The sequence below is a fragment of the Leptonychotes weddellii genome, chromosome 12, assembly GCF_054177405.1.
Source record: "Leptonychotes weddellii isolate Sample4059 chromosome 12, ASM5417740v2, whole genome shotgun sequence".
Taxonomy (NCBI): domain Eukaryota; kingdom Metazoa; phylum Chordata; class Mammalia; order Carnivora; family Phocidae; genus Leptonychotes; species Leptonychotes weddellii.
In genome coordinates, this window is record NC_138380.1 from 68,984,452 (window position 1) to 68,996,312 (window position 11,861).

The window sequence follows — 11,861 nt, forward strand, 5'->3', positions numbered from 1 at the left end:
CAGATGGACAGACAGACACACTAGCATACCTAGAACTCACTGATAGAGATAATGGTCTCTTATGATATCAAGCATATTGAATTGAAACAATTTGGTAAACTTTAAAGAGGAATGTGATGATTAGATGTTCACCTTTCCCCCTTATTTTTTAACTTTTAAAAATAATTAGAGTGTAATTTACATAACATAAAATTAACTTTTATTATAAATTGACCATTTTAAGGTGAAGAGTTCAGTGGCAATTAGCCTATTCACAATATTGTGCAACCACCATCTTTGTCTTGTTCTAGGACATTTTCTGTCATTTCATAATAAAACTGTGTGCCCATTAGGTAGTTTCTGTCCATTCCCCACTCTCTGCTGTGCCTGGCAACCACCAGGCTGCATTCTGTGTCTATGCACTTACTTATTCTGGATTATTTCATATAGATGGAATCATATATATGTGATTTTTTGTGTCAGCCTTCTATGACTCAGCATAATGTTTTGGAGGTTTCTCCACAACATAGCATGTAACAGTAGTTCATTCCTTTTTATGGCTGATTAATATTCAAGTGTGTGTGTGTGTGTGTGTGTGTATTATGATTTGCTTACCCACTGATGGACACTAGGGTTATTTCTTTATTTTTGCTCTTGTGAGTAGTTGTGCTATGAATAGATGTTTACTTTTATTAAATTTATTAAATAATAGTTTCTTTTGGTGGTAGTGGTGATATATTTATTATAAAAAATGTAAGAAATGCAGAAAAAATTAAAAATAGAACCACCCTACAATCTAGGAATCCCAATACTGGGTATTTACCCTGAAATATAAAAACACTAATTCAAAGGGATACATGCATTCCTATGTTTATTACAACATTATTTACAATAGCCAAACAATGAAGCAGCCCAAGTGTCCATTAATAGACGAATGGATAAAGAAGTGGTATGTGTATATATATATGTAGTGTGTATGTGTAAATATATATATATATTTAATGTATGTGAACTTTGAGAGAGATATATATATTTACACATACACACTACATATATTTACATTTGTATGTGTAAATATATATATACATTTACACATGCACATATATATATATATGGGAATATTACTGAGCCACAAACAAAAATGAAATCTTGCCATTTGCAACAACATGAATAGAGCTAGAGAGTATAATGCTAAGCCAAGTCAGTCAGTCATTGAAAGACAAATACCATATGATTTTACTCATATGTGGAATTTAAGAAACAAAGCAGACGAGCAAAGGGGAAAAAGAGAGCCAAACCAAGAAATGGACTCTTAACTATAGAGAACAAATTGATGGTTTCCAGAGGGGAGATGCGTGGAGGGTAATAGGAATTGGGATTAAAGAATACACTTAGCAGGATGAAGAAAATGTAAAAAATTAAGAACTGCAAAATGCAAATAATCCCAATTTACATTTTGGTATAGGTCCTTTCAGTATTTTTAACACAGCTGTGTTCAAAAATAAACCTTTTTAAAAGAAAATTGAAGATCACATTATACAGTCTGGGTTTTTCCTCATTAAACTTTGTTTTAATGGGTCTTAAATTCTGTGATAGATTTTTGGTCAAGTTGTTTGCATTAGAAAGTACTCTTTTTTAAAAACTAGTACCTTAAAACTGTCACCCACACACGAAACAAATGGTCCACAAAACGTTCTCCTTTTCTGCTGAAGGTTTTATGATGCATTGTTAAAATCAACCAGCCTTTTACTATTAAACTTGAATGGCCAATTGAGATAAGAAGTTCTGAGACCATTCTTCCACCATGGATTAAGAGTGGGGTGGCAGCTATTAGGCGTAATGTTCATTTAGCCTTCTGAGCTTCTGGGCTGACTTGATGACCTTGGCATCTCCGCTGCCTGATTGTCCACTGCCTTGAGGACACCCACAGCAACTCCCTGTCACATGTCATAAACAGCAAAAAGGCCCAGAGGAGGGTAGTCAGAAGCTCTCAACACACATGAGCTTGTCAGGAACCCTATCAACAATGGAGCATCACCAGATGTCAAGGATTTGGGGCCATCTTCCAGCTTTCCCCGCAGCCTGATGATCAGTCTTCAGCAAACTTGGAAGCAGTGTGACAGTCCAGCACAGGTACATATCCAGCACTGATTTGGCCTGGATGGTTCAGGATACTTACCTGAGCCACGAAGCCCCCTGTTTCCATTGTTGGGTCATCTTTGCTGTCACGAGCCACATCACCACAACAAACATCTTTGACAGATACATTCTTGACACTGAATCGCACTTTGTTCCCAGGAAGAGCTTCTCTCAAAGCTTCATGGTGCACTTCATTGGACTTTACTTCAGTTGTAACGTTGACTGGAGAAGAGATGCCCATCGTGCTGGGTTTGAAAACCCCACTCTTCACATGGCCCTTGTGCCAATACCACCAATTTTGTACATGTCTTGGAGAGACAGACCTAAGAGCTTGTCAGTTGGATGAGGGGTTGGTAGGATGCAATCCAGAGCTTCCAGCAGCATGGTTCCACTGGCATTGCCCTTTACGGGTGACTTTTCATTCCTTGAACCAAGGCATGTTTGCGCTTGGCTCCAGCATGCTGTCACCATTCCACCCAGAAATTGGCACGAATGCTACTGCGATGCAGTTGTAGCCAATTTTCTTATGTAGGTGCAGAGTTCCTTAATGATTTTTTTGTGTCTCTTCTGGCTCTAGGGTGGCTCAGTGGAATCCATTCTGTTAATACCAACAGTTAGTTCTTTCACACCCAGTGTTAAATTAGAAGGACATGCTCACGGGTGTGCCCATTCTTGGAGATACCTGCTTCAAATTCATTAACACCAGCAGCAACAATCAGGACAGCGCAGTCAGTCTGAGCTGTGCCTGTAATCCTGTTTTTGATAAAGTGTCTGTGTCCTCTGGTATCGGTGGTGGTCACATCATGCTTGCTGGTCTTGAGTTTCCCCAGGGTGATATCAGTGGTGGTAATAAGCTCACATTCAGTTCTCAGTTTACCCAAGACCCAGGCATACTTGAGGGAGCCCTTTCCCAGCTCAACGGCTGCCTCCTCAAATTTTTCCATAGTTCTCTTCTTCCCACCACATTTGTCTATCAGACGGCCTGTAGAGGTAGACTTCCTGAGTCTACATGTCCACTGAGGACAATATTGATATGAGTCTTTTCCTTTCCCATCTGGCTTAGATTTAGTGATGGTTTTCATGACGCCTCTGTTGGGGTGACAAACCTGCTGTGAACAATGCACATTCTGTTTCATGTCAGTACTTACCATCTAACATTTTTTAATATTTTCTGATGTCTATAAGTGTTCTGGCTCATCATGATTTTCAATAAACAGTATTTATTTTACCAATCTCTTGATAAAAATTTAGCTTTTGGCTTCTATTTAAAGCTACGATGAATAACTTTTTAGATAAAATATTGCTTAATTATTGTCTAAGGATAAAGTCTTAGGAATAGAAGTGTTTTATCAAATAGCATATGCTTTTTTTTTTTTTTATTATTTATTTGATAGATACACAGCGAGAGAGGGAACACAAGCAGGGGGAGTGGGAGTGGGAGAAGCAGGCTTCCCGCCGAGCAGGGAGCCCGACGCGGGGCTCGATCCCAGGACCCTGGGATCATGACCTGAGCTGAAGGCAGACGCTTAACGACTGAGCCACCCAGGTGCCCCTCAAATAGCATATGCTTTTAAGGCTTTTGATACACATGGCCAAATTTCCCTCCAGAAATGTTGTGCTGATTTACATTTCTCTAAGCAGTATTTGAGTGTCTGTTTCCTCTTTTATTTGCTCATATTCTTTTATTCACAGTCATTGTCTTTTAAAAAAACTGTATCTATTTATATTGTATTTTTATTTCTATTCATATAAAATGTTTCACCATATGTTTGTTGTTTTCCTTTTGTGAATGTGTACTTCATGACCCTAGTGAATTTTGTCTTTTTCTTAATAACTAGAATTTAAAATATATAATGAAGATGTAAATCTTGGCAGTCTGTTACAATTATGTTTCCTAGTTATTTGTGTTCTCATTTTGCTTATGGTATTTGGTCACAGGGGACTTACAAATTTTATGTAGTGAAACCTATCATTTTTTGCTTTTTTTGGTTTTTGCCTTTGCACATATGTTTTTCTAAGGTTTCCTTAGGTGATTGGTATTTGTGCTTGGTAATGAGCAAAAAGTTTATATTGTCCTGTGTGAATGTGGTATAAAACTTCCATATTGTTCACAAATGCTGCTCAGTATTTATTTGATATATAAGAATTTTCTCCGGTGACTTAGACAAATTGTAGTTAACTGAGAACTTCTTGAACCATCAGCCTAGGATCTTTTGTGTTAAACTTTAGAGACAGACACAGATCATAGAAGTTTTTTTTTAAAAGATTTTATTTATTTATCTGACAGAGAGACAGCGAGAGAGGGAACACAAGCAGGAGGAGTGGGAGAGGGAGAAGCACGCTTCCCGCTGAGCAGGGAGCCCGAAGCGGGGCTCGATCCCGTGACCCTGGGATCATGACCTGAGCCGAAGGCAGACGCTTAATGACTGAGCCACCAAGGTGCCCCCAGACACAGATCATAGAAAACAGGGCACTTTGGGAATTTATTCAGGGAACCCATTTCCATGGCATGTGCTTGAGTCAGAACACATTCACTTTATCTTCTCTCCGTATTTTCTCCGTGTCCAGTCTTATAACTTGCATTGACTCTTGAGGCAGTGAGATCCTCATTCATCAAAGAAAGATTGAATTTTGTTCACCATGCCAAATTTACGTGTACAGGAAATTGGACTGATTCTTTTTGGGTGGAAATTGTGTTTGCCCTTTGAAAATCATTTCACTGAGGGCGCTTGGGTGGCTCAGATGGTTAAGCGTCTGCCTTCGGCTCAGGTCATGATCCCAGGGTCCTGGGATCGAGTCCCGCATCGGGCTCTCTGCTCCTTGGGAGCCTGCTTCTCCCTCCGCCTCTCTCTCTCTGTCTCTCATGAATAAATAAATAAAATCTTTAAAAAAAAAAAAATCACTTCACTGAAATACTGCATTTCTTAGGCATTCCAATTCATTTGTTTTTTTACATCTTAGGGAAACATATGAATCAGTGCTAACCTAGGTAAGAAGCTAGCATTTTTTCTTGCATTAAAAATCTTTTCTGCTGGTATAAAATTGAACATCTGTTTACTTTAGGCTGAGGATGTTAATGACAAGTCATTTAGTCTTTACTTGTTTTTGTATTTTATGTCTAAATGATCTGGGTTTTTTTGTTTGTTTGTACAAAAAGAAACATGTTTATTATGATGGGAATCAGGAAATAGAAGCAAGCCAAACATGCCAAGATGATTACTGTTGGTGCCTCTGTACAGATCCATTCAGATCCCTTTCACGATATATATAGTCATTCACGCATTTTATAAGAATGCAGTCATGTTATACTCATCATATCATGAGCATATTGCCATGTCAGGAGTAGATGTATACAATTTGAAATAAATGCACCGAATGCTGCAGTGTGGGTGTATCAAAATATAATGTGGCAGTTCCCCATTGTCTATCATTTAGAATGTTTTCTACTTCTTGCTATTACAGGTGTCTAATAAACATTATTGTAGCTATATCTTGCTATATCTAGATATTTACCTTTTCCTATTTCCTTAGGACAAATTCCTCAAAATGGAATGTCTCTAATTTCCTAATTTCTGAATCTTATAAGTTCTTTCTTTTTTTTTTTTGGAATTGAAATTGTCAGGAATGTGAAAAATATAGCTTGGGTACCTTTTCAAAGTTATTACATGAAATCAAATAAAATTCCTCTAAGTGTAAAGGCATTGTTTGTCTTTCTATTTCTCTCTCTGTGGCAATTCATCTTCCCCTCTAATTTATTTTTCTGATTGTAGAAAACAAATGTGAAAGGGTCAGTGTGATAGGAATTCTAGAAGATTTGCTTCCTATCTTTATTCTTTTTGAAACATTAGTTGTGTGTGTGTGGTGGAAGGAGTGCGGGTTACTTTTTGAGGGCAGATTTTTAGAAGGGAAGTGTCTATTCTGACCATGCCTGTTCTGTTTTGACATTTGGAAAAGTTCTTACAGTTGGCATTACTGTTTGCTGATGATTACTCACCTTGTTTTCAACTTCTCCTTCTCCATGGACCTCAAGAGCCCACCTTGTGTAGTTGCTGAGCAAGGTGACAGAGATGGAGAGAAGATAGGTCCAGTATCTCAGGATAGTCATGCAATTTGGTGTGGCAAATACTGTAATAGGGCCACTTCTTACATAATCGAGTAAAGCAATTGGAACATTAACTGTAAGTTATTTGGGCAGTGCTCTGTTTTCTATTTTGGGCTCTCTTCCTTGCAAGTCTTAAAACTTTGCAACCTAGAACTTCATAATTTTATCGATGATGAGTGATCTGATTCTGAAAACAAAGATACAGATTGGGGCTAAAATATTCCAGGACACATAAATACCAAAATGCAGAACAGTTTCATTGTCAACGAAGTCTTTGAGAAATGGTGACTATCTCTCTACTTCGTGAAGCTTAAGAAAGAATTGTCTACTTGTTTGCTTTCATGTGTTTAGATTTGTTTGTCTCAGGTTTCAGTTTCCACTGTGAATCACTGAGCGCAGAAAAGGGCACACCGCTAATTTAGGAAGGACCTGAGTCTGTGGAGGTAATAACACCTTCAGAGAGAGATTTGTTGCCTGGAGAAGAAATGGTGCTGTTATTTCCACTGCTTTAATTAAGAGAGTGGCCAATGTAGACCTGTTGACTGACAAATAACCCATTTGAAGAAAACCTGTTGTGTAAAGAGTTCAAGCTGAAATCTGAAAAGTAGGGATATTATCAGTAGAAAAGGATTTTTCATTTTTGAAGGATTTGAAATAGGCCTTTCAAAATAGCTTTGATAGTTTTTGTTAGTGAGGGATTAAACTGTTGAAAAAACTGCAGGCAGAGAGTAGCAAAGACCTGGGCCTAAAATTGGTGTCAGGAAACTTCTAGGCAGATAATTTGTATCCATGGACACAAATAGGATATATATAGATAGAGTATTGCAGTTCACAACCAATTTTTCAGTTTTATGTGTGGCCCTAGATTTTGATAGAGAATGTGGATAAAGATTGTTTTGATAAGAGATTAAAGCCCAAAAGGTATTTTTTGCATATATTGCAAAAATATTTACAAAAATATGAAGACAGGCTGTAATATACTACATGATTATTTCCTGGAAACAGAAATCTGTCATTCTATAACATGCATGAATACTCTTATTTGTATGGTGTTGATTTATAGTCATAGCAGTTACTTTTTTTCCTGCAATGAACCACTTCTTTTTTTTGTAACAGCTTTATTGAAATATGCTTAATATACAAAAAGCTATACATACTGTTAATGTAGACAATTTGATGAGTTTGGACATATGCATATGTTTGTTGAATCACCACCATAATCAAGGTAATGAACATATCCATCATCTGCAAAAGTTTCCTTGCATAGAAGTTCTGAAGTGAATCAAAGAATGTTCAGTTTATATACAGTTTGGCTTTACTGTTTTCTCATGTAAATATAATTCTGTATTATAGGAACCAATAGCTGTCTAATAACATTGGGTGAGAGTTGCTAATTTCTTATATTGAATGGGTGCTTTGTATAAATCAGTATTTGAATTTTAAAATCTATACCATGTTTGCTTCACTTCAGCAAATTTTTTTTGGTTATTTCTTTTACCTTCATATATTACTTACGAATCACATTATTGTGACTATATTTTTGAATAGAGTAGATAATGTGTGACATTGGAGTGCTTGAAATTTTGGAAATAAAGCTGTGTTCAGCTGTTACTTTTAGCTTCTTCTTACAGCTACATTATAACCAAATCCAGTATTACCAGATAATTATCTGGAAATGTCATTTATTTAAGCATTGACCCTTTTACTGTCTACATTTAATTCTTGTTTTTGGTGATAATTTTGGTCTGTAAAGTTGCCACAAAGACTGAATTAACAAGTACTGAACCTTTGCTCCCAGTGGAAATATAAGAGACTCTGGTTACAACATTTTCATCAGCCGATCAAAACATAACCTTGTGTATGTTTCCTATGTTTCCATTTAAAGCCATCTTGTTTAATATACATTGTTAACTCATTAACATCAAAGTCATGACCAAGGACACTATAACTCACATTTGAAGGAAGCTTACCTAATACATGTGTTTTCTCCATAAGGTACATCACAAACTTCAGCCCTATACTTAGGGCTATTTTATTTTATTTTTTTTAAGATTTTATTTATTTATTTATTTGAGAGAGACACAGCGAGAGAGGGAACACAAGCAGGGGGGGTGGGAGAAGGAAAAGCAGGCTTCCCGCTGAGCAGGGAGCCCGATGCGGGGCTTGATCCCAGGGTGCTGGGATCATGACCTGAGCTGAAGGCAGACGCTTAACGACTGAGCCACCCAGGCGCCCCTGCTTGGGGCTATTTTAAAAGGTGAAGTCACCCATATATTGCAAAAAAATGCAAAAAACTTGGCACACAATATGCTGCCCAAAGGACACTTGTTTAGGGCACGAGAGCTGAAACAGGAAGGCAGAGCATCGTCTTGTTTGACTTCAGCTGGGAACACACGTGTTGGATGACTCAAATTTTTTTGCCACTCTGGGCATGCCTGTGCATGATGGTGAGAGCACCCCAAGTATTGACCTTGGGGTTACAAATAAATTTTAGCAAGTAGAAGAATTTGCAAATGCAGCCTCTGCAAAAAATGAGACTCAACTGTAGCTGTTTTTGGAAATACTTTGAAATATTTCTAAAATGAAATAGAATTGAACATAATTTAAACATCTTGATGCTGTAGGCTCATCATTATGAAGATGCTTATGAAGATAACCCAACATGAATTGAGGGTCTGTCTTCGCTGCTCCCAGTGTGTCTGACTCCACACCAGTGTCCCCAGTGGTTCACCATTGTCTTCTTTACCCCCTGCCCCTCCGTCACTCCAACCCAGCTGGTACTTCTCACTTTGGGAGTGTTAGTTACCTAACTCCTTCCTTCCCTTTCTTGCTGCTCCTAATGTGCTGTCTCCTATAATCTAGGAGAAACCTGGAGATTTTAGGAGAAAGCAGAAAACCACACTTACTGAATGATTAAGAATAGTTTTTAGATGTGAGTTAAACTCCATTAACTTTAGAATGAGATTAGAGAAGAACTATAGTGCATTTGTGACAGTGATTTCCCTGCTGACTCAGAGGCTCCTGTTTTGTTAACATTTTGTTTTCTACGATGTACAAGGTAATTCAGAATGGCAGAGTTTCTGCCATTAGGTCAGTGTGGGCTAACACTCAAGCTTGGGTTAATTTTAACATCTTGAGCTTTATTTTCTTTTGAGATTATATATAAACTGTGATAGAAAGCAGACTTCTGTTGGTCGTTTTTGCATACATTCCTGTATATAGGTACCTTATTTTCATTTTATAAGATTGGATGCTGATGTCCGGAAACAAGCTAAATATCTTAGAGTAATAGCAGAACTGATGAGGAGGTCTGCCAAATACTTCTTTGTCCTATGTTCGACCACGTTGTTGCCACATTTACAGAATTTTGTGTTTTACATCTTTTTCAGGCCAGCTTTAAATTTTCTCACGGTCAATTTTCTAGAGGTTTCTTAATCATTAAATTTCTTGGGTTTTAGTCTAGTGACTTACTCTCCGGTCTAGTCAGCAAAGGCAGGCTGTGTGAAACTTATTCCCTTCCATGAACAGTTGCAGATTTAGAGCTACCTTCCACCAAAGGACCCATTTCAGATGTGATTTTTGTTATACTTTGCTTATGCCGATTGGAATGTTCTTTTAATCCCTGCTTATTTAAGATTTAGGTTCCATGATATTTTCGTTGCAGTGCAGTATCTGTGAGAGTGTTATCCATTGTTAATGCAAAAACAGTCACTCAGGACAGAGAGGCAGGATGTAATCAAATAAAACCTGATGATCGCATATAGATCTATACTGTTTAATAATATAGCCACTAGCCGCATGTGACTATTGGCCACTTGCAATGTGGCTAGTCCAAACTGAGATGTGTTGTAAATGCAGAACTCACACTGGATTTACACAATTCAGTACAAATAAAAGCATGTAGTTTTTCATTAATATTTTATATGCTTAAATATTTAAATGATAATACTAGTTCAGGATATATTATTATAATTAATTTTGCCTCTTTCTTTTTGCTTTTTAATGTGGCTACTAGAAAACTTAAAATTACATATGTCAGTCACATTTGTAGTTTATATTCTGTTTCTTTTGGGATACTATACAGCTGGTATCAATGTTATGCTGGATGTTTAAAATGTACAGACCCTGTCTCTTATTTCCTTCTCTGATCTTTTTTCTTCCCTCTTTTGAATACACCTGTTATGTTGTCCTTTTGGGCAGAAGGTAAGAAATATAATACGCTTGTTCAATGATCAACTCCCTAGGGACTCACTGACATCACTCTCATTATAGATAGTAGTAATGCACTCTGTAAAAGTTCCCATGGTACCAAATTAGTAATTTTTCTTTTTTTACATGATGAAGTTAAGCCAATTGGCAATTTAGAGAACTCACCAAAACTGAAAAAATGTATTGAAAATTTGCTAAAAGGAGATTTGGAATGAATATCAGCAATCCTTTTTTTTTTTTTAAACTTTTTTTTTTTTTAAGATTTTATTTATTTATTCATGACAGACAGAGAGAGAGAGAGAGAGGCAGAGGGAGAAGCAGGCTCCCCGCAGAGCAGGGAGCCCGATGCGGGACTCGATCCCGGGACCCTGGGATCATGACCTGAGCCGAAGGCAGACGCTTAACCATCTGAGCCACCCAGGCGCCCAATATCAGCAATCCTTGCTCACGAGTGAGTTCTTTTGAAATTTCTTACTATCAGTCAGTAAGAGCTGAATATTACCAGGGTGTTGAGTAGTATGAATTTTAAAAAGCTGGATGCTATTTTCCAGTTTTTGAGGTGGATTCACTCCAGGATATGTTCTGCTCTTTATTATTCTGCTTGGTATAGCCTCAAGGACAATTTTTATTTGCAAACTTGCTTTGTAGCAGTATTTTTGAATTTCTTAAGCCTTTATTATAAAAAGCAACATTGTACTCGTGAACTTAGACAATGCAAATATATATATTTATATATATTTATACTAATTTTAATATGCTTATCACAATTGAGTATCTTTAGGCAACAATGGAGATCAATCTTTAATATTTGTTGGTGAATTTAATGTTTGATATCATGTGATAGGTAAAAAAAGTAATTAAAAAAAAGGCTCATCCACTTTCTGAGTATAGAGGGAAGCAGTATATTCTGGCTCAGAAATAATGTTGATATAGTGGTAATGAGAGCATTCTTTTCTTCTGAACATTTTGTTAGGGTATCCTTTTTGGATTTCTCTGTTCCATGGGGTTGGTTTTAGATTTGGTTAGTTATATTAGGCAAAAAAGTGACATGGCACAAAATAATTGATCATTTTATTTCTTGTCCATCACAACGGATCAGCTCAAGTGTTTATTTGAGCTGGTTTTCTCTATGTTGCGTCAGTGCTCTTTGAAATGCAACCAAGTTAGAATAGTTACCAAGTTAGAGGTTAGTCCTTATTTAACTGATGTGGTCTTTTACTGGCTTTTTTTTTTTTTTTTTTCCTGGCAAAAGGAGGAAGAACTTCAAAGCTCTGTTTTTCCAGTTTTCTTTCTTTAATAACTTGATTTTATTAGTGTTCCCTCTCCACCATTAACTGCCCCTTAAACCTCAACCAGGAATACTTATTCTCTCATTTTTTTTAGGAGGCCTGAGTAACTGCATCTGTTAAATTAGAAAGTTTAGGTTGGTTCT

General features: G+C 37.0%; 1 pseudogene; it reads right to left on the minus strand.

Annotated features, from left to right (window-relative positions):
* Positions 1-1,170: 1,170 nt before the first annotated feature.
* LOC102737644 (elongation factor 1-alpha 1 pseudogene) lies at positions 1,171-3,172 on the minus strand (annotated as a pseudogene).
* Positions 3,173-11,861: the final 8,689 nt, after the last annotated feature.